Below are 26,503 nucleotides of genomic sequence, written 5' to 3'. Positions count from 1 at the left end.
ATATAAATCTTTAATAACTCTTAAATTTATAAAACTTGAACTAATAATTTTTAAAAAATAAATTTAAAAATTAATTAATTGAGTTATTCTCTCGAGATTATTTTATAAGATAATTTTAAAGATACTAGTGAAGAAGCTTTTTTGTTTTTTTTGTCTTATAAGAACTCTTTTTTTATCTTTCTTTTCCTTTTTCTCTCCACTATCTCCTCATTATAATTGCTCATAGCATCCACGTCTTCGCTAGCCACACTCAATCCTTGGCTATAATAGCTCTCTACTTGGCTAGCTATACTAGAAAAATGAACAGTGCTTAGCATTCAATTGGCTTTCAGAAGATTGCGGGAAAAAAATTGTAATGGCATCTGGGTTTTGTATTTTGTTCTTGGCTTTAATTCTCCTACCAATCAACAATTAAACGATGATGATTCTGTACAAGAGTTCATCTGGATCTATGGTGCTAGCAGAGTTTAGCGTAACGATGACAAACGCAGTCGCGATTGCTCGATAAATATTGATTTAACAGTTCATGGGCTTGCTTTAGATGGAATCAAAGTCTTTACAAATAGCTAGGGAGGTGCAAATGTTTTTTGCATGATTCTACAACTTTTCATGGAATTTTAACAGCAAGTAGCCATTGTGGTTTGGTTAAAGAAGGTCACAAATGCTTTGATTTAATGAGAAGTCGATATTCAGTTCAGCTATAAATTGAGCATTACAGAGCCATGGTTGACTCTTGGGTCAAGCTGGGCTTCTAGAAAAGGCTTTTGCCATGATCAAATCAATGCCAACAAAACCTAGTAAGGGGTTTAGGCTTCACAAAAAGAGACTGTTATGGATAAGAAAGGTTGGCTATAGTGTGAGCTCGGTGAGAGAGAAACAAGGTTTCTAGGCATAATTCTTGAAGATTCAACAACCAGGTGAGTGTAGTCAGTGCTTGTTTGTTTTTATTGCTATCTTGCAAACACACTCGCTTGTGATTATTGTTCTCTCTTTTATACATCTTATTTCATTGTGAGATCCAGTCTGCTTTGCTCAATGAATTCAAGATGCATGCCACATATGATTGGCAGTGAGTTTCTCTTTGATTTTTCTATTTTGGCAAGCATGTTAAGAAGATTTGTAGGGACCTGGGCTAGCTAGCTAGTAATGTAGAATTTCATTGTGATCGTTTCTTGTAAGTTTAGAAACTGGGTTTTTCAATTATATAAAGTAACTGTTAGTATTTCTCGAGGATAAGATAGACTGAGCACCCGTTGAAGTGTGGATGATGCTTATCAAACTTTTTTTCCTTGTGGATTTAAGAGAAAAAATAAATAAAGTAGTTTCCCTTTAGTTTGCTTATCGGGGACTTCCTTTTTTCCAACCTTTAACTAGTCGTTATGGCTGGTTCCCCTGTAACACTATTTGTAAATCACAGAATAAAGGTTAAGCTACTACTTGCATAAAGTTTTAGGGTTGCTGCTATAAACCATATGGTAAAATATTATCAAACAATGAGTTGATTAGGTAGTGAGTTTAATTTGAAATCAGTGGCTGACAAAACACTGCAGTTGGTTTACATTTGAGCATCAGTCAATCCATGGCTTAGACTTCCTTCTCTTATATTTATGGGCTTGCTGAAATTTCTTTGATGTGACAGAAGCATGAGGGTTATCCATTAGGGTCAATGGTTGGTTCTGCATGTGATGTTGATGGATCTCCAATATTAGCACTCAACAGCTTTGCATTTCATATAAAGGTATGCACATCAAAGGATATAAGTTGTTTCTTCTAGGGTTTTCAGGTGAAAAATACTGGAAATTAAATGAAAAGGTAGATGTAGTTGTACACATTTCATTTTGGATTTATGTTTCTTCAAGACAAATTGGCCTTTGACTGGTGGAGTTCATAGCCCGCATGCACATTTTTCACTTAACGAACTCCGTCCAATTTAATGCATTTCAAGCCGTTCCATATATAGGAAGCCGTTGCAATACAACTGTTTAAGATAAATAATAAAAATTTTGTACATGTAGCATTTTATTCTCTCAATTTTATTCTCTACGCATTATCTCATTTAAGTATATTTGCTTGATTTTCCCATTTACAATTACTCAATCACTATGTCACTAATCTCATGTATGAAGGGTGACTTTAATACATAATTATCAAAAAAAAGTTATGATCTACTAGCTCAATACTCTAGTCAAGTTGTTATGTCATCCTAAGATCCATGTGAAAATCCACCATTGGCTAAAAAAATAAAATGATCTAACAACTTTAAGGATGAAGAACATATACATGGGATCCAATACGTGGAAATGAGCAAAAAGTAAGGTGAATTGGAAAAGAATTCATGACAAATACCATGAAGTTTGTATTCAATTATACATTAAGTTCTTAATCCATCATTGGTTGACCATTCAACTAACAGTGAATAAGTTTTGATTACGCTATGCTCAAATCAAAAATAAAAACCAAAGTGATTTCACTAATGAAGATAAAGTATTATTTATATAAAAATCATATATTTAAATTCATTTGATTTGTCAATTTTTTTAATAATGTATTCCAATATGTTTTAATATTAGGTCAATGAAGCAAAAATTACATATAAAAAAAAATCCAAAATCAACCATTTTTGTTTCATCATTGCTATGAAAGATTAAAGAACCAACCTAAATAATGGATGATTGAGAATTCAAAGAAGTCAAAAAATGTTAGAAATGCAACTCCCACAACTTCTTCTCCTCTTGCTCAAAACCCAATCAACTTAGGAAAGGATGTTATTAGACTTGGTGACATAGGTAGAAAGGTGATGAAGAAGCAAGATAAAAAAAAAAATACAATATGCAACATAAGTTCTCATATGGGGTCAATCTTAGAGGATTTAAAAGAATATAAAATAGAAATGTAACATAAGAATATATAATTTTTAAAAAGATCTCACTACCAGAAAATTGATAAATACAAACGGAAATACCGAGGGAATATTTCCGTTGGTAAATTTCCGAGGGATTTTACCGACGGAAATATTCCCTCGGTATATACCGAGGGAATTACCGTGGGAAAAAAAATAAAACAAAGCAAAAAAAAATGATGACGTGTCATTTTTACCAACAGAATTACCGATGGAATAAATTCCGTCGGTAAATTTGTTGGTAAACTGTGAACACTGTTCATCATGTCAATTACAAAGGGAATCATCGACGGAGTTTTCCGTCGGTATTTTCCAGAGAGCTCCAGAGCTGTTCACTTTCCACTTGCACTGTTAATTGTTGTTCTTTACGGACAAAATCACCTACGGATTGAAAAGTCGTCGATGATATTTGGCGGTTTTCTGAAAAATTTAATTAATTTAAAATTTTCATTTAAATATTACAGACGGAATCACCGACGGATTGAAAAGTCGTCGATGATATTTGGCGGTTTTCTGAAAAATTTAATTAATTTAAAATTTTCATTTAAATATTGCAGACAGAATCACCGACGGATTGAAAAATCATCTGTAATTTTTTGGCGGTTTCTGAAAAAATTTTACGAAATTGAAAATTTAAATTAAATATTACCGATGGAATAATTTAAAAAATATTAATATTTAATTATCCGTCGGTAAATCCGTCGGTAAACCGTCCCAATAAAAAGCCTGAATGCCCTTATTTCACAAGAGACAGACTCGTTCCTTATTATTATTCTTCTTCTTCTTGTTCTTCTACTTCTTCTTCTTCTTCTTCTTCTTCACTATATGTAAAAAACATCATTAAGGTATGTCTTCTTCTTCTTCTTCACTATATGTAAAAAACATCATTTCTTATTTATTTCTTTCTCTTCTTTTCTCTCCTCATCTCCTTCTCTTTTCCTCCATGCTTGGGTATGTCTTCTTCTTCTTTCTTCTTTTATCCTTTTAGTTTTTTTTTTTATTAATATGCTTAATGAAATTTTTTCTCTCTCCTTAGCTTCACTTGCAACTACATTAAGGTAAGATTTTTCTTTTTTCTTTTTTTTTCATGATTTTTTTCACTATATTTGTTTTTTATTTTATTTTTAATTGTTTTTGTTCTTAATAATTGTATAAATGTTGTTGTGAGATTTTTTTTCATATGAGATCAATTTTTAGTAGATTTATTTAAAGGATTTTTAAATTTTTAGCAATTGCAACTTCATTTTTTTCATATGAATTTTTTTAGTTGAATTTATTTTTTTATTTTATTTATTTGTTGCAAATTTGTTTGAATTGATTTTCTTATTCTTTTTTCCAAGCATTTTGAGTATATATTATACAGTGTTAATTTATGTTAATTTAATTATTTTATAATTTTATAAAATTAATTATTTAAAAATGTTTTTCAATAATTACTGACGGAATTACCAATGGAAATTCCATCATTCCGTCGGTAATTCCGTTGGTAATAAAAAAATTATTACCGAGGGATATACCGACGAACTAAAGCGGATAAATTTATTTTTTTATTACCAACGAATTTACCGACGAAAAAAAAATTACCGACGAAAGATTCACCGACGGAGCATTTTCATTGGTGATTCCATCGGTAATTAATTTACCGATGGAATATGTATCTTACGCCGATGGAAAAATTTTGTCGGTAAAATTGTTAAATCTTGTAGTGTCTTTTGGTTCACTACAAGATTTAACAATTTTCACTACAAGATTTCACAGTTTTACCGACGGACATATTCCGTCGGTATGTGATTAGCAGTTCGTCGATGATTTATTTATCGATGGATTCACCGACGGATTACGTCCATCGGCTTTTCTTTCGTCGATGATTCCCCATTCCGTCGCTATATCGGTTGGAAAAATAAAAAAACCATTTGCCGATGGTTTTACAGACAGAATTTGCGCGCCAAAAAAAAGTTTTCCATTTGAAATATACCGACGAATTTTATTCCGTCGGTGATATCGTGATTTACCTACGGATACGTACCATCGATACATTTGTCGGTGAGTGTTTGAGATACCGACATAATATACCCATCTGTAAATTCATCGGTAAGTGTGGCAGCTATTGTCAAATGCCGACAGATTAAGTCTTTCGGTGAATGTTTGAAATACCGACCGAATATATTTGTCTGTAAATGCGTCGGTGAATGCTACTGTCAAATACCGATGAATTCATTCCGTCGGTAAAACCCTTTGTAATAGTTTTTTCTAAATTTGTTCTTAAATAATTATTTAGAATATATAATATAAAATTATATAAATTAATGGTAATAAAAACCAATTATGCAAATAAAATTTATATTAAACATCAAAAACAAAAAATCAAAGTTAAATAATATTCATTACAAACTAAATGTGTTTCAAAAAAAATATTAAATGAAATTTTAAAGGTAAATAATGTTTATTACAAACTAATATAAAGGTGGAGCTGGAGGAGGAGGAGATCCTGGAGGAGGAGGTTGGTGGTTATACGGCCAAAAAGGATTAGGCGCACATGTTCCACTCTGTGTTGCCATGTTCATGACCATTTCGCGAAGCTGTTCATAAGCCGCTTTTTGTTGTGCAGACTCCGCTCTTTGTTCTGCATGAAACGCTTTGAGTTGCGCGTACTCCGCTGATAGGTGGTCATATTTTTCGGTGAGTTGAGTCGTGTGTTGCTGCAAGGCCACGAACTCCTTAGATTGGGAGCTCGATATTGATTGGGAGCTCCTAACAGTTGAAACACTACGAGTCGATCGCAAGTTGTCGGCCGTAGTGTTGGAAAGCCCGTAAACCCGATTTTTATCGGGTCCACCTGACAATCCAATCTCCATTCACAAATCCAGATCAAATTCCGAATGGGTCAAAGTATCGTCTCCGTATCTCTCCCTCAACCGATTATTATAGGTCTCCTGAAAAAAAAAATCATCATATTCAATTCAATAAATATAATAACTTACAAAATAAAATGGTTGAACAAACATACCACAAAATGTTGAGCACGATTGTCAACGAATTGTTACGTCCCTTTTTGGCGGTCTTGACTCCGCACGTGCATCTCCACAAACAGCTCCATCGGGCTCGGCTCACGTTCAAGAGACGTAGCTTATAATGAAAAAAGATATATTAACAACAACTTAATTTGACGATATATTTCATTTAAATTAATCTTACCATCCGTTTCGCATGTGCAACAAACGGAACGGAGTTGCCAGTGTGCGTTGTCACCGAGCCATGAATTGACCGATTCCGGTTACCAGCACCGGACTGTGAGCATTGTGTGAACCACTCAGACGTCATGTGCTCAAGATAGTGCGGCTATATATTTTCCGGGATGTATATCGGTTTGAAATCCCTTAAAACCGCAACATCGTTCCAGCCATGGAAACCCCTATCCCTCGCAGTTTTTTTTGCTCTTTTTTGTGCTTCATACAAAAAATCACGCAACCTACTTCACGCAACCAAAAATTACATTTTGAAACATAAATTTTTGTCTAAAAAAAATCTTATATTGTTTTCGATCTTACCTAGTTACCGCGTGATTTTCCCACACTCTCCTCACAACAGTGTTATGCTCACTGTCCTAGCAGAATTTGTGCTGTGTATAAATAAACAAGTTTAAATAAAAATAATAATTTATTTACAATTATATTAATAATTTATTAAAAATAAGCTGCAAAATTATAAATTAACACCAACTTGAAATCTGTCAAACCATACATTGATTTGAGGCATCCATTCAGGATGCTTGGATATCTGACTTCATTGAAACAATGGAATCTCCATCGACGATTTAAACGCCGATGATATTACTCGAGCGGCCTCAATGTTTGTGAACCTGAAAATAAAGGACATAAATTAAATAGTGATTACTTCATAAATTATATTGTAATTTTTTTTAAAAAAAAATAAAACCTTAACAAACTTACATTGAAAGGTCGTCCTTCCACTGTGCCTCGTACTTGCGGGTAAATTGATTCTGTTGCGAAGGCACCCTGCCTCTGCGTTGTGAAGTAGCGCTAGAAGAGGCAGCATCAGTTGACGGCGCAGATGGTGTAGGTGCGTCTTTTTAAGAGGCACCTAAGGAAATATCATCATCGCTGCTAGACGAACTAGCTGCGATCGTACGTGAGAGACCAGCTCTGGTTTTCATTCTACGCATCTACATAATTTTATACAAATAATTATATAATTAAATTTCAATGTTAAAAAAAAATTCAACAGCACCTCCCCTATACTGGATACTACCCAAATCCACAAACTTGCACATATTAACAAAAACCACAACCAATTGACCCAATCTATACTAATTATTCCAACATATTCAATTACTAATCCTAAGGTAAATTCAACATTAAGAATTACAATTCAACAAATTATTCAATAATTATGCCGATACAACAATAAAATATATTCAATAAAAAAAATTGTAGAATAACAATTAAAATTAATTAAAAAAATTAAACATAAATCATGCAGTAATAGAGTAAAATTAACAATTATTCCAAAATATTCAATTACTAATACTAAGTTAAATTCAACATTAACAATTACAATTCAAAAAATTATTCAATAATTATGCCAATACAATAAAACAATAAATTAAAAAAAAAAACTCTAGAATAACAATCAAAATAAATAGAAAAAATTAAACACAAATCATGCAATAATAGAGTAAAATTAATAATTATTTCAACATATTCAATTACTAATTCTAAGGTAAATTCAATATGAACAATAAATATTCAACAAATTAACTAATAAGAATTATGTCAATACAACAATAAAAAATATTCAATAAATTCAAAAAAAAAACTATAGACTTTAGGAATAAAATATGCTTACTTTAATAATGTGTTGAATTCAATACTTTATCTACATTACAAAAAATACACCAAAACAAAAAACATAGCAAAAAAAAAACCCTTAAAGTAAAATGAAATAGAAGAAACACATACTTTTTAAACTGATGAAGATTCACAAGATAACTTACTAGAGATTCCAGGTGAAAACTTTGAAGAACAGAGAGGAAAAGAATCAAAATTTAAGGTGAAAAACTGAGGAGAAAAAAAATGAACTGAAGGGGCGGTCGCTGGAACTTATATGGCAGTTTTACCGACGGATTCACCAATTGATATAAAATTAATTATTATTTTAATTTATTCCATCGGTAAAGTGTCAAAAAGCCGTCGGTATTTTTTGAATTTCGCACCAAAATTTTTAATGACCCTCCATATTTTTCGTGGTCCGTCGGTAATTTCGTCAAAAATATGACGGGTTAGAGATGCATTTAATGCATACCCCTTTGGAATTCGCACAGTCCGTCAGTAATTTGGTCGGTAATATTGACTCACCGACAACTTACCGACGGATATATATCTGTCAGTATGGACGTCGGTAATTGTGGCATTAGAAGTAATTATTTCCTGAACTCTCTGTGAAATGTCGACGGACTTGTTACGTCGGTATGGGCGTCGGTGATTATGGCATTTCAAGTAATTATTTTTGAACTCTCTGTGAAAAGCCAACGGACTTAATCCGTCGGTATGAACGTCGGTGATTGTGGCATTTCAAGTAATTATTTTCTGAATTCGCTGTGAAATGCCGACGGATATGTATCCGTCGGTATGGACGTTGGTGATTGTGGCATTTCAAGTAATTATTTCGTGTTACAAAATATATCATCCATGATCTATAATTATTTCAAGTAATAAATATTTTGTGTTACAAAATATATCATCCATAATCTAAATTACATGAAAAAAAGGTTTTACACAGGGCTTCATTTTGGTAGTTAGTCTGAATTTTCTTCTTCTTCGTCATTAATTGAATTGTCATCACCTTCATCGCAATCTTCAATATGGATATCATCTTCTTCATCGACATTTGTTTGTCCGCTAGAGTTCAAAAAAAAATTCAACTCATCTACGTCAACATCAACAACACTATCATCGAAAACACGCAAATTTGAATTTTCTTCCAATTCAATCGAAGAAGCAACTCGATATGGTTCAACCAACTCACTAACTTGAAAGACTTCATCTCGCACACTTTGTGTCTTTGTTCTCATCCTGAAAAACCTCGACACGACCCTGGGGTTTCGTTTTTAAAACGGACAACCAATCCACTCTTGATCAATCCTTTCTAAATGAAGGGGTGTATGTGTAATAAACTTGTTGACATTGCTTTGTAAAAACAAAGACATCGTTTATGTTGTGGAGTCTAGCTTTTGAGTTGATTTCGACTAGACCATAGTGCGGATCAACTCTGATTCCTCTATCAGTCGTGTCATACCAATAGTATTTGAATAAAAACACTCTATTCTACTCACTATAATATTGTAGTTCGACGACCTCTTCTAATCTACCATAGTAGTCAACTTCTAACTCACTACTAGTGGATCCCTTAACACAAACACCGTTGTTGTATGTCTTTCTTCCTTGCTCGTATTCTTCAATATGAAAAACATATCCATTGATAAAATACCCGTTGTAGCACTTACATTTTCTTTTAAGCCCTAGGCTTAGTGAAGACAATGACTTAGGAGCACTCCTTCCCATTTGATAAACCTTGTATGTAATGTACATCAATAAACAGTAAATGAATGAGAATCTCGTAATGACATGCATACGTACAGTAATTTTGCAAGTTAGAATGAGTTTGTGATAGTGCTTACATGTGTTCTGAACCACGTGGCAAATTGTTCATCTTGTAATTGAAAGATCTGGGATTCGGTCACCTGTGAGTTATTAGAGAGTAAATATTATCGATGTTGCCTGCAAGTGATAGTGAGTGTATGATATTATAATATATAATTAACAGTATATTACTAACAAAGTTAATTTAATTAGTATTACACATATATAAACTTACTGAATAAAAGGTCTTAGCTCATCACATTTAAATAGAACATAGTTGTATGCTTGTTTGAACTCTATTTCCGACAAATATCTTTCTCTTACGGCATTTTTAGGTGTGGGTCATCTAGTATTGGAGAATATTGACAAGTTCCCACTAGAAGGCACTTCACCGCCATCATCGTGTCGTGGAACGCGATTGATTCTCGTTCTCAAATGAGGTTCGAAATAGTACAAGATAAATATTGAGATCTCCTCAACAATATAGGCCTCACATATCGAAGCCTCAACATACGCCTTATTCTTAACCTTTTTCTTGAGATTAAAGAAGTACCTGCATTGAATTAATCAAGTATTTTCAATTAAGAAAAAAAAATACTTTTATATATGAATTACATTGCAACTGTAATATCTAACCGTTCGAATGGGTACATCCATCTATATTGGACCGGTCCTCCAGCTTTTATCTCGAACGGTAGATGTATAGGGAGATGCTCCAATGAGTCAAAAAATAATGGAGGGAATATCATCTCAAGTTTGCATAGTGTCTCGACGATATTCGTTTGAAGCCTCTCAATGTGCTCAACACTCAACTTGTTGGAGCATGTATCTCTGAAGAAATGGCAGATTGGACATTGACTGACATTACCTTGATTCATTCTCATTGCATCCATAACCATATTTCTGTAAGGATTAACGTTGTCATTTGCCACTTCATGCACATTGCTAGCATTAGAAGTAGACCCAACCACCGTTTCTCCCATTCTCCTCTTACTAATAAATACTTCTCCATGTGCATACAACCACTGGTAATTCTCCATAAACCCTTTATGTAAAAGATGCATCATTATAACATCTTGATGCAGATATTTTTTATTTTGACACTTCCTGCATGGACACCTAATACCACCTCCAGTAAAATTTCTGGGAATAGATGTTGCGAAATTAATAAAACCCTGAACCCCGTTACAATAATTAATCCTCCGCAATCCTTGGGGTGAATCTCGATACATCCATGAACGATCATCCATGACTTATAACGAACCTTTATAAAATTATGATGACATCATGTATTAATTAACTAAGTTAGGTAAATAAACTTGCAAAAATATTACTTTACCTCGAGATTATCCAACAACTCAATCACAACTTCTCATAAATATTAAATATTCATTATCATTTATCAACGTCCATACAAATTAAAATATATAAATTTACGGAAATTACCACTCCGCAATACCATTGATAAAACTTTAAACGGACTCATTAAGCAAGCTATTAATTATTTCAAAACAGAACATGTAATTCAGTAGTTTCATAAATTTTTAACAATTTACAAACAAATACAATCTTACAAAATCTAAAACAAACCATAACAGGTATAGAATTATACATTCATATACTACAAGTTTGTTTGAGAAATAACAATAAAACATGTACATCTACTAACAAAATACATATACTAAAAAAACAATACAATTGACATTTAATTAAATGTTAAAATTTAAAAAGATAGAATTACTTACAAAAATTGATAAAATCCGTCGGTAAATCAGAACACGGATGTCGTGACCACAAAACTTCAAAAAATATAACTCGTTATGCTGAGATGAAGGAGATTTTTGTTTGGGAGGAGGGGGGGGCTGGTTGTTTGCAGATGGGGAGAGTTGGGATTAGGAAGAAGAGGGAGAAATAAGGGAGGAGAGGGTCGGCAGAGAGGACATATATTAACTTTTTCCGACGGTTTCACTGACGGATTTTCCATCTGTGATGTCGTCGGTGATTCTGACGGAAAAATCGACACATCACCGTACGAATCTACCATTTTGAATCCCTCGGTGATTCCGTCGGCATTTTAAACGACGAACCGGTCAGGTCACTGTACGGGCTGTCGTTTTGAATCCGTTAGTAAAAATAACCCCACCAAAACCTCCACGTTAGCTACCCGACTTTTTTTTTTAATTTGGAAAATTTTTCATCTGTAATTCAGTGGTAACTACCGACGCACACTGTCCGTCGGTAGTTACCAACTGAATTATGGACGGAAAATAGTTCGTTGATAATTTCGACCTCAAATTTACCGACAGAAATATTATGTCGGTAAATCCGTTGCTATTTAGCGAATTTCTGGTAGTGTTTACTGACAGAATTTTTCCGTTGGCGTAAGACACATATTCCGTCAGTAATTAATTTACCAATGAAATCACCGATGGAAATTCTCCGTCGGTGAATCTTTCGTCTGTAATTTTTTTTCTGTCGGTAATTATTTAAAAACATTTTAAAAAAATTCATTTAAAAAAAAATTAAACTAACATAAATCAACACTCTATAATATATACTCAAATTGCTTGGAAAAAAGAATAAAAAAATCAACTCAAACAAATTTGCAACAAATAAATAAAATGAAAAAATAAATTAAATTAAAAATTGATCTCATATAAAAAAAAATCTCACAACAACATTTATACAATTATTAAGAGCAAAACAATTAAAAATAAAATAAAAAAATACTGTGAAAAAAATCATGAAAAAAGAAGAAAAAAGAAAAAGCTTACCTTAATGTAGTTGTTAGTGAAGCTAAGGAGAGAGAGAAAATTCGTAAAGCATATTAATTAAAACAAAACTAAAAGGGTAAAAGAAGAAAGAAGAAGAAGACACACCCGAGCATGGAGGAAAAGAGGAGATGAGAAGAGAAACAAAGAGAAAGAAATAGATATTGATGTTTTTTACATATAGTGAAGAAGAAGAAGAAGAAGAAGAATAAGAAATGAGTCTGTCTCTTGTGAAATAAGGGGATTTGGGCTTTTTATTGGGGCACGTTAGCGACGGATTTACCGACGGATAATTGAATACTAATAATTTTTAAGTATTATGTCGGTAATTCCATCAGTAATATTTAATTTAAATTTTCAATTTTGTAAAAGTTTTCAGAAACCGCCAACAATTACCGATGATTTTTCAATCCGCCGGTGATTCCGTCTGTAATATTTAAATGAAAATTTTAAATTAATTGAATTTTTTCAGAAAATCGCCAAATAACACCGGCGACTTTTCAATCCGTCAATGATTTTGTCTGTAAAGAACAACAATTAACAGTGCATTTGAAAAGTGAACAATTCTGAATCTCTTTGGAAAATACCGAAGGAAAATTCCATCGATGATTCTCTTTGTAATTGACATAATAAACAGTGTTCACAGTTTACCAATGAATTTACTGACGGATTTTACCGACAGAATAAATTTCGTCGGTAATTCCGTTGGTAAAAATGGCACGTCATCATTTTTTTTTGCTTTGTTTTAATTTTTTTTCCCCACGGTAATTCCCTCAGTATATACCGAGGGAATATTTCTAACGGTAAAATCCCTTGAAAATTTACCAACGAAAATATTCCCTCGGTATTTCCGTTTGTATTTATTGATTTTCTGGTAGTGGTTTACCAAAAAAGAAAGCAAAGGAAAAACATGAAAAGAAAAGAATAGAATGAGACAGGATTATTATTATACAAGAAGAATTTTTATTGAAACAACAACATAAAGAAAAAAGAGAATAATATTGATAGATATGACAATCATACATTGCTTTTTGGTTGAATATTATGAGATGCGTCAAACAAAAATATTAGCTAAACTATGTAATAGTGATTTTAAATAGTATGCATAGTTTAAATTTTCATTATTTCTTTGAGTGTATGCATTTTATTTTTATTATTTTTAATTTCTACTATAATAAAAGAATTAATTTTAAAAGTGTTATTAAATAATTAGAAATTTTATTATCATAATTTGAAAGTAATCAACAACATAAAATAACATACACTTGAATATTTATCTCACATATAATTTGAATAATAATAAAATATTAATGACTTTATTTTAGAGAGCATGAGTACTATCATACTAGAGAGTTGGCTAAAATAATTTTGTAGCTACTTTAGCTAAAATTTAGCTACAAAATAAGGAGTATGGATTTGGATACTCTCACTTGCATTTGGATAGATAGTGTGGCTCATTTCATTTCTTGTTGGTGATTATTTTTGAAGTTGTTGAATTCATTTTGTCGAGATCTTTCTAATAATACTAGTGGTCATATCGAAACTTTAATGTATATCTAAGAGCTATTTTTTTATTTATTTTTTTTCTTTTTTATTTTCCTTGAAATTTATGCTATCTCTTTTTAAAAATTTCTTTAGAAGTTGCTATTTTCAATGGTGATTTTTTATAAAATTATTATTTCTAATCGCGACATATATCAATCTATAGAGGATGCTTATTCTCAAACTCAACCTTATTACAGTGCCACTTGGTTGGATTTGAGATGTCCATGTTCGAACCTAACTTTTGAGTTTACTAGTGCTCACTAATTTATTGTATGGCTAATACTTAGTATTTAATGTTAACATGATAATCTTATCTTTATAAGGCCCACAGAATAATATTAAAGCATACTTGTATCAAGAGCTTGACCCACCTACCCATATCAAGTCATTCTTAATAATGTAACTACTAATTAAAAGTTATTATCTCAAATCACTATCCCCAAAATAGACTATGCATTATATTCTCACCTTTTTTCTTTTACTCCATATAAGTTGATGTGATTCTTGAGTGTAATTTATCACGTGTATGAATCATTAAGTAAAGAGAGATTTCATTAACACACATACAAATACGCAAAAACATTCTCCTCTTCCACACCTCTTGTATTATATCTTTATTTATTATATTTGTAACATACAATATATAACCTTTAAGGTTATATTCCTTTTATATTCTTATTGACTAAAGTATCGAAGGGTCTCATATACTATACATGGGTATTATTTTATAAGAGTCCATGGATAACTAACCTAACTCTTCTTCTTTAACCCTTCGAAACCCAATAATTAGTTGTGAAAAGTTTTAAAATCTCTTGAAGTTCACTTTAAACTTCATTAGTGATGGTGTTTGTGAAAAATTAAACAAAAACCATATCATCCCTTTCTCTTTTTACTTACCTTCTAGTTCTTTTCATGACTGAGAACCTAAAAATAATAAGATGTGAGAGGGTTATAGATCTTTCTACAGGCACTTTATCAGCTTTTTCGGATCTCCAACAACTTACCTTATAGGTGAGGATTTTCATTGAGGATTTTCTAGCTACACAAAAGTAGCTGAGGGTCTTTCCTCTTCCTATATATATAAAACATGTCAAAATGGCATATAAGAGAGTAAAAAATGATGATCACTCTCAAAGTCACCCATATCCACTCTCCAAAAAAACATTTGTTACCTTCTTTTAACACTCCTTATAAGATTATGAAACTCTCTAAAATAAGCCAACCAATTTATCATTAAAGATCATTTGCTTTTTTTTTCCTCGTGTAGTTAAGATGAATAAGAAATCATTGTAAGAAAAAGATTTTGGAACATTAATGAATCTTTGCCAAACTTAGAAATTATATTGCAGCCCATTAAAAATCCTTATAAAACTAGGAAATTCTCAAATAAGCTTCCACATCTTTGTAGGAAAAAGATCATTACCAAATAAGAAGTTCTAAGTCAAAAAGAAGTAAAGAACAAAACTTGTACAACTTGTTCTGACCTATATTGCAATGTCTTCTCGAACTCCGATTGACCTAACATATTATCCCAACATAGAATAACATTCAAGGAAACTCTAAGTAAATTTTTAGCTTAATCCAACTTTTGTATTCAGAATTATGATTGTTGTCATAAAACTAGATAGTAGGCATAATTATGCTAAAATTCAACTTTCTTTGTTCAACCCTTTCTTGGATCATATCATTGGATGTCATTGCTTGAATTTAAATAATAATTTTATTTGCATCCACCAACCCTCTGTATAAATTATACTTAGAATTTAATGCTAGTGTGACCTCCTTACCATCATGGGATCTATAGAATGATAATAAGGCATTCTCTTGCTTGGAGCCTAACTCACCTATCCATATCATTTTACACTGAATATTGTAATTTTTTATTGTTATGACCTATTATCTTACATAATTATACATAAAATAGACTACATAATCTATTCTAATTATTTCCATCTACTTCATGTAAATTAACGTGTTTATTTGGTACATAAACACTTGCAAATCACTAGGTAAAAAAAAAAATCTTATTGACACTTACAAACACACAAAAACATTCTCATATTCCACAACAACTATTTTTACCATCTTTATTTACTATCTCTGCAACATACAACATAAATTCTTTTAAGGCTACATTCATTTTACAATTTTACAAACTTAAATATTATAGAGTTTTTTTTACTACACAAGAGAAGTTAGAATTCAAATATACATACAAACACCAAAGCATCATTAACTTTTATATTATTTTATTTTATGATATTTTGATGTAAATAAAAAAGAAAGCATTTGTTACCGTGTTTTTCTTTTAAATTTTTTTAGTATATTGAAGTTCAATCACAAGCTCACATGATGATTTTAGGGACTCAGATTATATATTTGCACTTATGAACCTAGCTAACTATCACATAAAAACCTAAATATCTAGAAAATATTCTTAATTAATTTAAAATTTTAGTAAATTAATATAATTATATATTTTAAATGAAATAATGTTTTTTTAAAATAAATTAAAATTAAAGGAAAAAACAAAAACAGGCCAAGAATGCAAGTCCAACTTGAATTAAAAAGCCTAGATGCAATTGGGTCTAAAAGCCCATGCCAACACCTGATTTGTTCTTTTTTCTCAAGAGTGGACGATGCATCATCCATTTCTTTTTTCTTTTTTTTTCTTTTTTCTTAAGATAGGCAACAGAACACTTGCAATGGCAGGTGACCTATCACCCACCAGCTGCTACATAGAATCTGACCACCACTATGTTGACTAAAAAAACAAACGTGGGGATTTGGCCTAAAAATCTATTTTCCCACTCATTTTCACTTATAAACACCATAAAAACTTTCATAAACTATTTACCAACCCTCAAATACCTCAAAGTTACTAAAAATAAATAGGCAAATAAAAAAAATTAAACCAACATTGATTCACTTTTCTTGCGATGTTTATAATGAAAAAACACTTTTATTGAACTCTTCTAGTCAAATGAAACCTATTAATACAAAGGTTATCCTTTTTGGTGGGTGGATTTTGGCCAAAAAACAAATTTCTCTCTCTTCTATTGTATTTCGATTACTTTCTTTTTTATCTCTTAAATCTAGAGACTAAAAAATAAACAAGAAGAACTTTTAGACCCAAATAAAAATTTTAAAAACTTTGAAATTGGTCATGCATTTTCTAAATAATGAACAAGAAAAGCAAACCAAACAAATTGGCTAAGTATTTTCTTCGTGTTTTTCTTTGTGGTTCTCTCACTTTAATTTTATCTTTCTACTACAACTTAAAACTTTATCTTATGGAATTAGACCACAAAAGCATTAAATCAAAACGTAAAAAAAATGCTCGATGATGAAATTTTTTTTAAAAAAAAAAAGATAACAAAAACAAATTGAAGAAAGATGCTTCACTTTATATAAAAAAAAAAATCACCATATTAAACCCTAGATGTTTTAGTATACTGTATAATTATGGGTTGGTCTTTAAAGTTAATATTGTTGGGCGTGGGACCTAGAACACTGAAGTGAAACCAGTAAAATGGTTGGGGACTCATTCTAGAGAGAATTAGATTGCTTATTGTGCTCATTGCAAGTTAGGCCAATTTTTTTATAGCAAAAAATATTCAAAGTCACGAGGAACTCTTTGGCATTGTCATTAAACTCATCTCAGGAGGCTAAACTTGAAACCTTCAGACCAACTCCTTACCTGTCCAGGGCTTCAAAGTGTCTGGTCATATTTTTTTTCCCTATAATTGATTACCAATGACAGTATTTTGAGATTTATAAATCAAATAGTTAAACATGAGCACAACAATGTTTTTTCAAGGTAAAAGTATATTTTTATTTTCCTATTGTGTTCGACTAAGCTGCAATTAAGGCCTTTTAAGCCATTTTGTTTCTTTCTTTTCTCATATCGTAGTCTCTCCCCAACTAGACCTTTCTTGGGCTAAGTCGAGATAAATTCAGGATCGAATCGAAGAGTTATCAAATAATCATGGATAAAATTGAACCAAGAGGGAAAAAAAGTATAAGAGTTATTAGAGAATTAGAGTCTAAATTAAAGAGATATTAGAGAATCATGGACTAAAATGAATAAAAGAGAAAGTGTTTATCACATGTAATACATGTGATAGCATGTGAGGAAGGCCATTGCATTTTGGCGAAGCATGCAGCGTCCTCTAAGCTCCAATGACTGTCATTGTCAGTTTCATTGGAATCATTTCGGTATGGTCTTCCATTATTACAACGCGTGGTAGAAGGAGTCACTTCATCAGCTTTTTTTTTCCCTCTTCTTTTTTTTCCATCTTTCTTCTTTTTCTTCACCTCGATTTCCATGCCTGATCTATTAAAAATAATCAAGAGAGCTTCCAAGGACAACCATTCTTGGTGTCGTTAGCATCATTTCGACGAGGTCTCCATCCACAATGGTGTGTGGTGGAAGGAGTGGCTCCAACAACCTATTTTTTCTCCTCTTTCTTCACCTCGATTTCTACACATGATCTATTAAAAATATCATAGAGCGTTCTATTTTTTTAATACAAACTTTGATTCTTATTCATTTAATTTTTATTTTTAACAATAATTATAGTTTAATTTTGAAATATTGATATTCAATAAACAATGGAACGGTGTCCAAAACTATGAACATGCTAGGAAATGTAAGATGAAAGAAATTTCTAAAAAAGAAAAAAAAAAGGTTAAAATATGACAAAAGATGGTTAAATTGGAAAATCAAAACTTCAATAACAAAAAGAAAAGAAAATAACGAGAATGCCACATAAAAATAAAATAAAATAATGATAAATTTACAAAAGTAGCCATATGGTGATTTCATGTTCAAAAACACCTTTTTGTTTTTGTTTTTTTTTTTGGGTTAACTGTGGCTATTCGGGCCAACTTAAATGCACCTCGATTCATCCTTTAAGGTCCTAAAGTTAAAGATCATGTAAGTTTCTAATGAACCTGAGGTTTGTGGCACTTGAATTGATAATTTCTAGAAAACAAATCCAGAATATGATGAATTGAACTATACCTCAGGGTTCTTTTGTTTTAGTGTTTTTTCTTTAGATTAACGTGAGTATCCAGACCAATTTGTGTGTATCTCGACTAATCTTACGGGCGCTGAAGTTAACGATTATGTAATCCTCCAATAGTTCTAAAATTTATAGGACTCAAACTGATAATTTATAAAAAATAAATTTAGGATATAACCAAGTATGCCTTTTTTTTTAATATTTTTGAAAAAGAGAGAGATGATTGTTTCCCACTAGCTGACAAGGAGTGGTAAGGCAGGAGTACGGGGTCAGCGTGTCACGTCAGATATACTTTATTGGGATTGGTTTTGGATGTTAACAATCACATGACGCTGTAACTCTCTCCCTTGGCGGCGGCGGCGGCGGCGGTGGTCGTCCAGCGGTTCCAATTATACAAAAATAGATATAATATATAGTTTCGTGCATTAGATTATCACTACCTTAAGGTAATGTACGTAGTGAATCTTTCCTCCTTTTAACTATTGTTTTTCTCTTTGTACTCTTCCCTCCTCAAGTCCCAAGGTGTAGCTCCCTCCCAGTAAAGTAAACCCTCCAATCACATCCAGATCATTGCCCTCTCTTCATGTATTTATTTTCCTATTCATTTATCCAGAGCCCGAATTAATATTTCCAGCCATGATCTCAACTTAGTAATTATCGATTAGATTTAATAGAAGCATAAATGTCGGGGATGGGGTCCCATAATGTCGGGGATGGGGGCACGTAGGCAGCTACAATTAATACCGACAGCTTAAATTTTTCCAGGTGTAAATCCGTGTCCTAAGATTGAAGGTGCCCCTCTCCAGTCTCATCTCCATCTCCTCCTGTCATAGTGTTGTGTTGAAGCAGCGCTCTCTTGTTTTCTGCAGCCAAACTACAAGCCTTGCCAGTTGCCATGTCTATTCTTGATTTGACTTTTGGCGTGGGTACTATGATGTTACTCTTCTTTTTTTTTAAGCTAACCTATCTAAAAATAAAAATAAAAAGTTAATTTTAAAAAATATAACCTAAAAAAAATCAATCAAATCCAAGCAAATCTTTTAAACCTAATTTAATACTTATTAAATTATAAATCCAAGTTCAATTAAAAAACTTAAATGTTATCCAATTTAATTTTAATAAATATAATAGATTATTTATTAAAATCAAACTTGAAAGATTAAAAAATCTTAGGAGTGAAATTGAAAATTATATGTAATATGATAGATTATTTATAGATTAATAAATAGTAGGGGGTGAAATAGAAAAAAAAATGTTGAGGGCTAACCTAATAGAAAAAACCGAAAAAAAATAAGAAAAACAAAAGTTAAAAAAAGATAATTAAACCGAAAAAAATAAGAAAACAAAAGTTAAAAAAAAAGATAAAAAATAAGAAAACATCAATTTAGAAAAAAAATAAGGCAAATTTGACAAACCTCTTAAACCGGTTCTATTCTCTAAAAGTTGCATCCCGTAAAATGTTTTACTCAAATTCAATCAAGAAACATAATTTTTAACCAATTTAATTTTAAAGAATGAGATCGGTAGAAAAATATTAATAAAAAAACATGAAAAAGCAATAGAGAGAATAAGGATAAAATTTGATAGAAAAAATCCAAGGAGGATGCAATTTAATGAAAAAGGTAACAAATAAAATAAATATCAATTAAAAACATAAGGACTAAATTTTAAAGATTAAAAAAATCATAGAAGATGAAATTAAAAACATCTATAAAAACTAAGCAAACCCAGACAAACATCTATAAAAACCAAGTAAACCCAGACAAACATCATAAACATGGTCAAATCTTAAAAAGCTCGCAACCTATGAAACCCTTTATCCAGGTCCTATCAAGAAGTTTATTATAAGTTAGTTTAAAAATATAAATTTTAAAAACTTGTCAAAGCAAAAAAAAAAAAAAGCTTCAAGCAAACCCGGCAGCTAACCGGGGTCAACAAATAAAACACATGAAAAAACAATCCATACAAAACAAGAAAAATAGTAATTAAAATAATTAGGACTAAACTTGACATAAAAATTTAAATGAAATTAAATGTTTAGAAATGAAATTGTAAAAAAAAAAACAAATCCATTAAGAAAATGATTAAAAATAACAATTAAAAGAATTAGAACCAAATTTGAGATAAAAACTAAATTAAAATAAATGTCTAGGAGTGGAATGGAAAAAAAAACAAATCAATCAAGAAATGATTCAAAACAAAACAAATAACAATTAAAAAAATGAGAACCAAATTTTAAAACAAATTAAAAAAATCAAATGATCAAGGATGAAATAAAAAATAAATTCAATTAGAAAAAATAAATGTAAATAAAATAATTGCAAATAAGAGAAGAGGGATTGAATCAAAGGAAAAAAAATAAATTGAAGGGTTGATATGATTTCTTACATGGCAACACGCAATCCAAGGAAGAAAGAGAAAGGAAAAAAGAATAATAATTTTGGGTCGAATCACACCAAACCACCACACACGCACAACCCAAAAAGGAAGAGGACGTCGAGATAAATCAGATGATGCAAAGGAATCACGATTATAACCACCAGAGTGACTAATGCATTTGAGGCACGCATCAACAGCTTTTTTGTTTTTTTTTTATTTGTACAAAACTAAAAATGCTCTTAAGACTAAACAATAATAACAAACAATCCATAATGAAATTACAACCAAGCTCTTGAAGCCAATGTTAAAAAATTTAAATGGTAAAAGTAATGTAGTAATTATATAGTTCTATCAAATATGAAAATATGAAAACACCGTTATGCAGAAGATATTGAGTTATTTTATTTAAGGATTAAATAAGTAATTTTACTATGTATTAAACACAATTACCAAAAACAACTTAACGCAATTCTTAAAAGATATTTATGTCATGATATGAATATCAACCTACCATGAAATCAAAACAAAAGTTAAATGACCAAAGAATAATATAATAATTATATTATTATAATGAATAGTAATATACTAGTATATTAGCTCGTGCTCTGCAGCGAGTTAATATCAAAAAAAATTTCAATGTCAAAAAACTATTAAGAGAATAGAGAATGCTTTTAGGCCTTTTGGGTCCGACGATCATGCCAGACCCAAGAGCCTTGGGTTTAGCGACCTTGCCAGACTCAATCGGCAACCAAATTGTGTAGAATTATTTATAAATGAATAAATTTAAATATTAACTAGATTAACCTTTTGTTTTATCAAATAATAATTGATTTATTTAATTCTTGAAATACATAATATAATTTATAATTGCTTTTAATTAAAAAAATTAGGGACATAATTGAATTATATGCCACATGTTTATAAATTAATAATAAATAAATTAGTTTCTGATTCATGAAAAAGAATTGAAGCAGACATTACTATGATGTTCTAAACAACAACCAAAAAAGGCTTTGATACTATTAATTTTTGTTTAAAATAGTCAAAACAACGTAAGATAGTAGCAAAAAATAACCTATAAGAAAATTAATAAAGAGTTCAATTTATTATGATGAGTTTTGAAGTAGAATAATTATTTTTAAATTTTAATGTTTATATTTTTGTTGATTTTTAAAGTTTTTTAGAGTTTTCATAATCGAAATAAAGTATAACGACAATACTATATAGTTTAGTTATAGTTTAGTTGTCAAATAGCTTATTTATATTATTTTGAGTTTTACATGGTGCATAAATTAAAAATAATTAAAAATAAAAGTAACCTGTGTATTTTATACTGCATTCTATAAAATAATCAATTTTTATGAATTAAAAATTGACTATTTTTATTAATATTGGTTGGTCTTTTTATTAATAAAAAGATGGGTTGAATTTACTTACTTACTTTATATATATATATATATATATATATATATATATATATATATATATATTACAATGTCAATATTGTATTAAGGATGCTAGACTCGCGTGCCTAGGTCTGGTATTATACATGGTTGCCAGACCCAAGGCGCTTAGGTCTGACAATCCATGTCAGACCCAAGCAAACAATAAACAAAGAGAGGACAATAGTACACTTTAGTTGTCAAGAGAAAGAAAAAAAGAGAAAAAACTCAAACAATCAATCACTAGCCGCAATCCAACCATGATATGTCTACACATGCCGCTCCATGTGAAAAAGAGCATGGCTGCGCATCTAGTGATATGACGAATGGATAGATTTGACCACTGGAAAGTATCTTACGCACCTCTTTAATGATGCGAACGTTTTTTTTGTTGATAAAAATCCAACGAGAGAAGGACTTATATTCTTGTACTTTCTTCTCTTTTCTTTTTATTTTTTTGGGTGAGGTGAGGGGAATTTTTAATATTTAATATAAATTCAAAAACACTATTTTGAACGTGAACTCTAGCCAATAAATGTTCCACCGTTCAAAATACTCGAGGTCGAAAATTAGTCTAGTCCCTCTTACTTCTGTAAGGGTAGTAGTAAGAAGCAAAATAGCGTTTGATAATTAGTTATTGTATTGTGCATATACATGTTTAAAATAACAAAACATTATTTAAATAGATTTCATTATTGTGCTTTTTTTAAGATATAAAATGATCAATAAAGACCATATTAAGAGTATTTAGACAAATACATTTTATTTATATTCAATAATTCATGATATCTTAAATTACATAATATTTTGAACATATTTTTTTATATATAAAAGTAAATATCATATTATGAAGAAAAGGATTAATTGGGATAATTAATACACACATCATTTCAATAAAATATTTTGAAATAGATTTATGTAAAATAATAGTAGCTTAATTTAGTATGTGTAATAAAAAAAATAGAGAAAGTTATAATTTTAACTAAAAAAACTCATAATAAGCAGCTGTGTTTTTTTGTTAAATACAAGGATACCTTTTTCTGTTTTAAAAGGAAAATATTTTTTTTAAAAATACATCTATTTTTATTTGAAAAAGATAAGTATTAACCAAACACATATTTTAGATCAAAACAACTAAAAGTAGATTCTTTATAATATAGGGTAACATTATATTAAAACTGAATAAAAAACATATAATGTCGAATAGTACTTGCATTTCATATATTACAAAAAAAAACCTAAAAGAACTCTGATTTTGTGCACACTCTCTAATTAAATTACTATTTTAATCACAAAGAAAAACTCATTTAACATGGTTTTAAGGGTAAAAAAGTCTTTTCAATATGATTCATTGGTCATATCAATTTGAATGAATAGTATAATGGCTTAAATACTCTTAAAAGTAAAAAAATTTAAAACCAGAGAGAAAGGCTTTATCGTCGTTTTGTACTTTTAATGAATAGTAAAAAAAAACTATATTTCTCTTAAAATTAAAAATAACGGAGCATACATTTGGGGGCGCTTAAGTCTTTTCAACACTGTTATTTTATAATTATGTATTAGAATGTGGTGCAATTAGATATTTCACTATATATAAAAATAATTTTAAAAAATAATTGGCACGTGCATGGTATAAGCTAGCAAGTGGGAGGTGTTCGCGCTGTTTGGACGACTCGCACAACACCTCCAGGTGATCAAATGTCTCTATCATCACAGCGTTAGAAGCAGCGAGTCGTCTTCTTCATGATGGTGGAGTGCGTGTTCACAAAAAAGGTCTAGTTAAACTCCAATGAACTTTTTTTTTTCTTCTCTTCTCTTTTGTCTCTCTCCTGGCCTAGAAACTCATGCCAGCTCTTCCAAAAATTAATTGTGTCATCCAGTTTATGTTTCAATCAATTTTAGTCCTTATTATTTTGATTACTATTTTTTTTTTGCTTTTAATACCTTTTGAAATTTATTTGTTTTTCAATTTCATACCTAAACATTTTATTTTATTTTTGTATCTAATGTGGTCTTCATTCATTTTATTACTATTTATTTTTGTTTTTATCATTTTCTTGTATTTTTTTTAGTTTTATCCCTCATCATTTTATTTAATTTAATTTTTATATCAAATTTTGGTCCTCATTCTTTTAATTGTTATTTGTTTTATCATATTCTTAATTTATTTTAATTTTCAATTTAGTCCATCATTGTTTTCTTTCATTTAGTTTTTATGTCAAATCTTGTCCTCGTTGTTTTTATTACTATTTATTTTGCTTTTTTATGATTAGGGATTTTGCTTAGTGATTTTTTAGTGTTTGCCTTTTATAAGGTAGTATTGATATATTTTACTTTGATCTTTTCTTCTAGGTCCTTTTAAAAAATTACTTTCTTATCCCGATCTCATGTCATGGGTCTTAGGTTAAATTAATTTTTTTCAATCTTATTCTTTGATATTAGATTATTGGGCATTGAGTTTTATGATTTTTTTCGCTTTTCTTTACATGGAGGTTGACCCAGGTCGCGGGTTAGTCAAGTTAAACAGAGTCTACTCAATTGTTTTCGATGTTTTTTCTATTGATTTAACTTCGGTCTTTTTGCTAGGTTATTTTTTCTTAAAGTATTTTTTTAGCCTGATCTCATACCTCAAGCAATAGGTTGTTGAGTGAGCTTGGGTTTATTCAAGTTTTTTTCTTTAATGTTTTTGTTTGAATTTTTTTTTCTAAATTTCATCATTTAACCTTAAGTTATTGAGCTTTGAACTTTATTTTTTTTTTTTTGTCTTTAGAGTTTTTTTAGTCTTTTATCCTAGGTCGTGGGTTAATTAAGCTAACCCAACTTAACTCAAATTATCATTGCCCTAAACGTTTTTCTTTTTTAATATCATTGTGTTTGAAGGGTGTATGCTTTATTATGTAATGTTCGAGAAAGTGATTAAAATTGTAATTTTTTAAAATTAAAATTTTTTATTTAAAATTAATTTTTTATAGTTTTAAATATGATATTAAAAATAATTTTTTTAATTTAATATATTTTTAAATAAAAAAAACTTTTAAAAATATACAAAATATTAATTCTTTCCCACTTTAGTCCTCGATTGATTTAAGTTTGCTTTTAGCTGATTGGTTGGGATGACAGATATCAGTGCAAGGACAAGGACAAGGAGTGCCGAAGAGAAAGATAAAGACTCCCACATGTTTGGTTCTTGGTGTGACAAGAAACTGACATTGTTAAGACAAACTAGTGTACGGTTTTCACTGTCTTCTCGATGGTATTTCTCTTTAGTTTTTGTAATTAATTAATATAGACTCCGATGTGAATGAATACTCCTCCCTCTAAAATTAAGAATTTCTTTGTGAATTTTGCTAAGGACAGTATGTGTTGGGCTTTGTAATCATGACCCAGTGATGGTGTATTTGATTTTTGAAAAATGATTTTTAAGAATTATTTTTAAAATTTTTATTTATTTATTTATTATTAGAAAAGTTGGTTAATGAAAAATATTTTTCAATAAAAAATAAATTTGGCTTGGTTTTCAGAAAAGTATTTTTTTTATTTTGGACGGAAAATATTTTCCAGAAGTTATGAAAAATTTAAAAATGCTATATTTTTTGCTAATTATATCAAATTTGATCCTCAAAATTTTGATTGCTATATATATTTTGTTTTGAATATTTTTTTTTCAATTTTATCCCTTAGAATTTATTTTTTATATTAACTTTGGTCCTTATTTTTATAATTGTTATTTGTTTTTTTCTTATTATTTTTTAATTGAAATTTTTTATCTATCAAATTTGGT

The sequence above is a fragment of the Populus nigra genome, chromosome 5, assembly GCF_951802175.1.
Source record: "Populus nigra chromosome 5, ddPopNigr1.1, whole genome shotgun sequence".
Lineage (NCBI taxonomy): Eukaryota > Viridiplantae > Streptophyta > Magnoliopsida > Malpighiales > Salicaceae > Populus > Populus nigra.
This window is presented reverse-complemented; position numbering follows the sequence as displayed.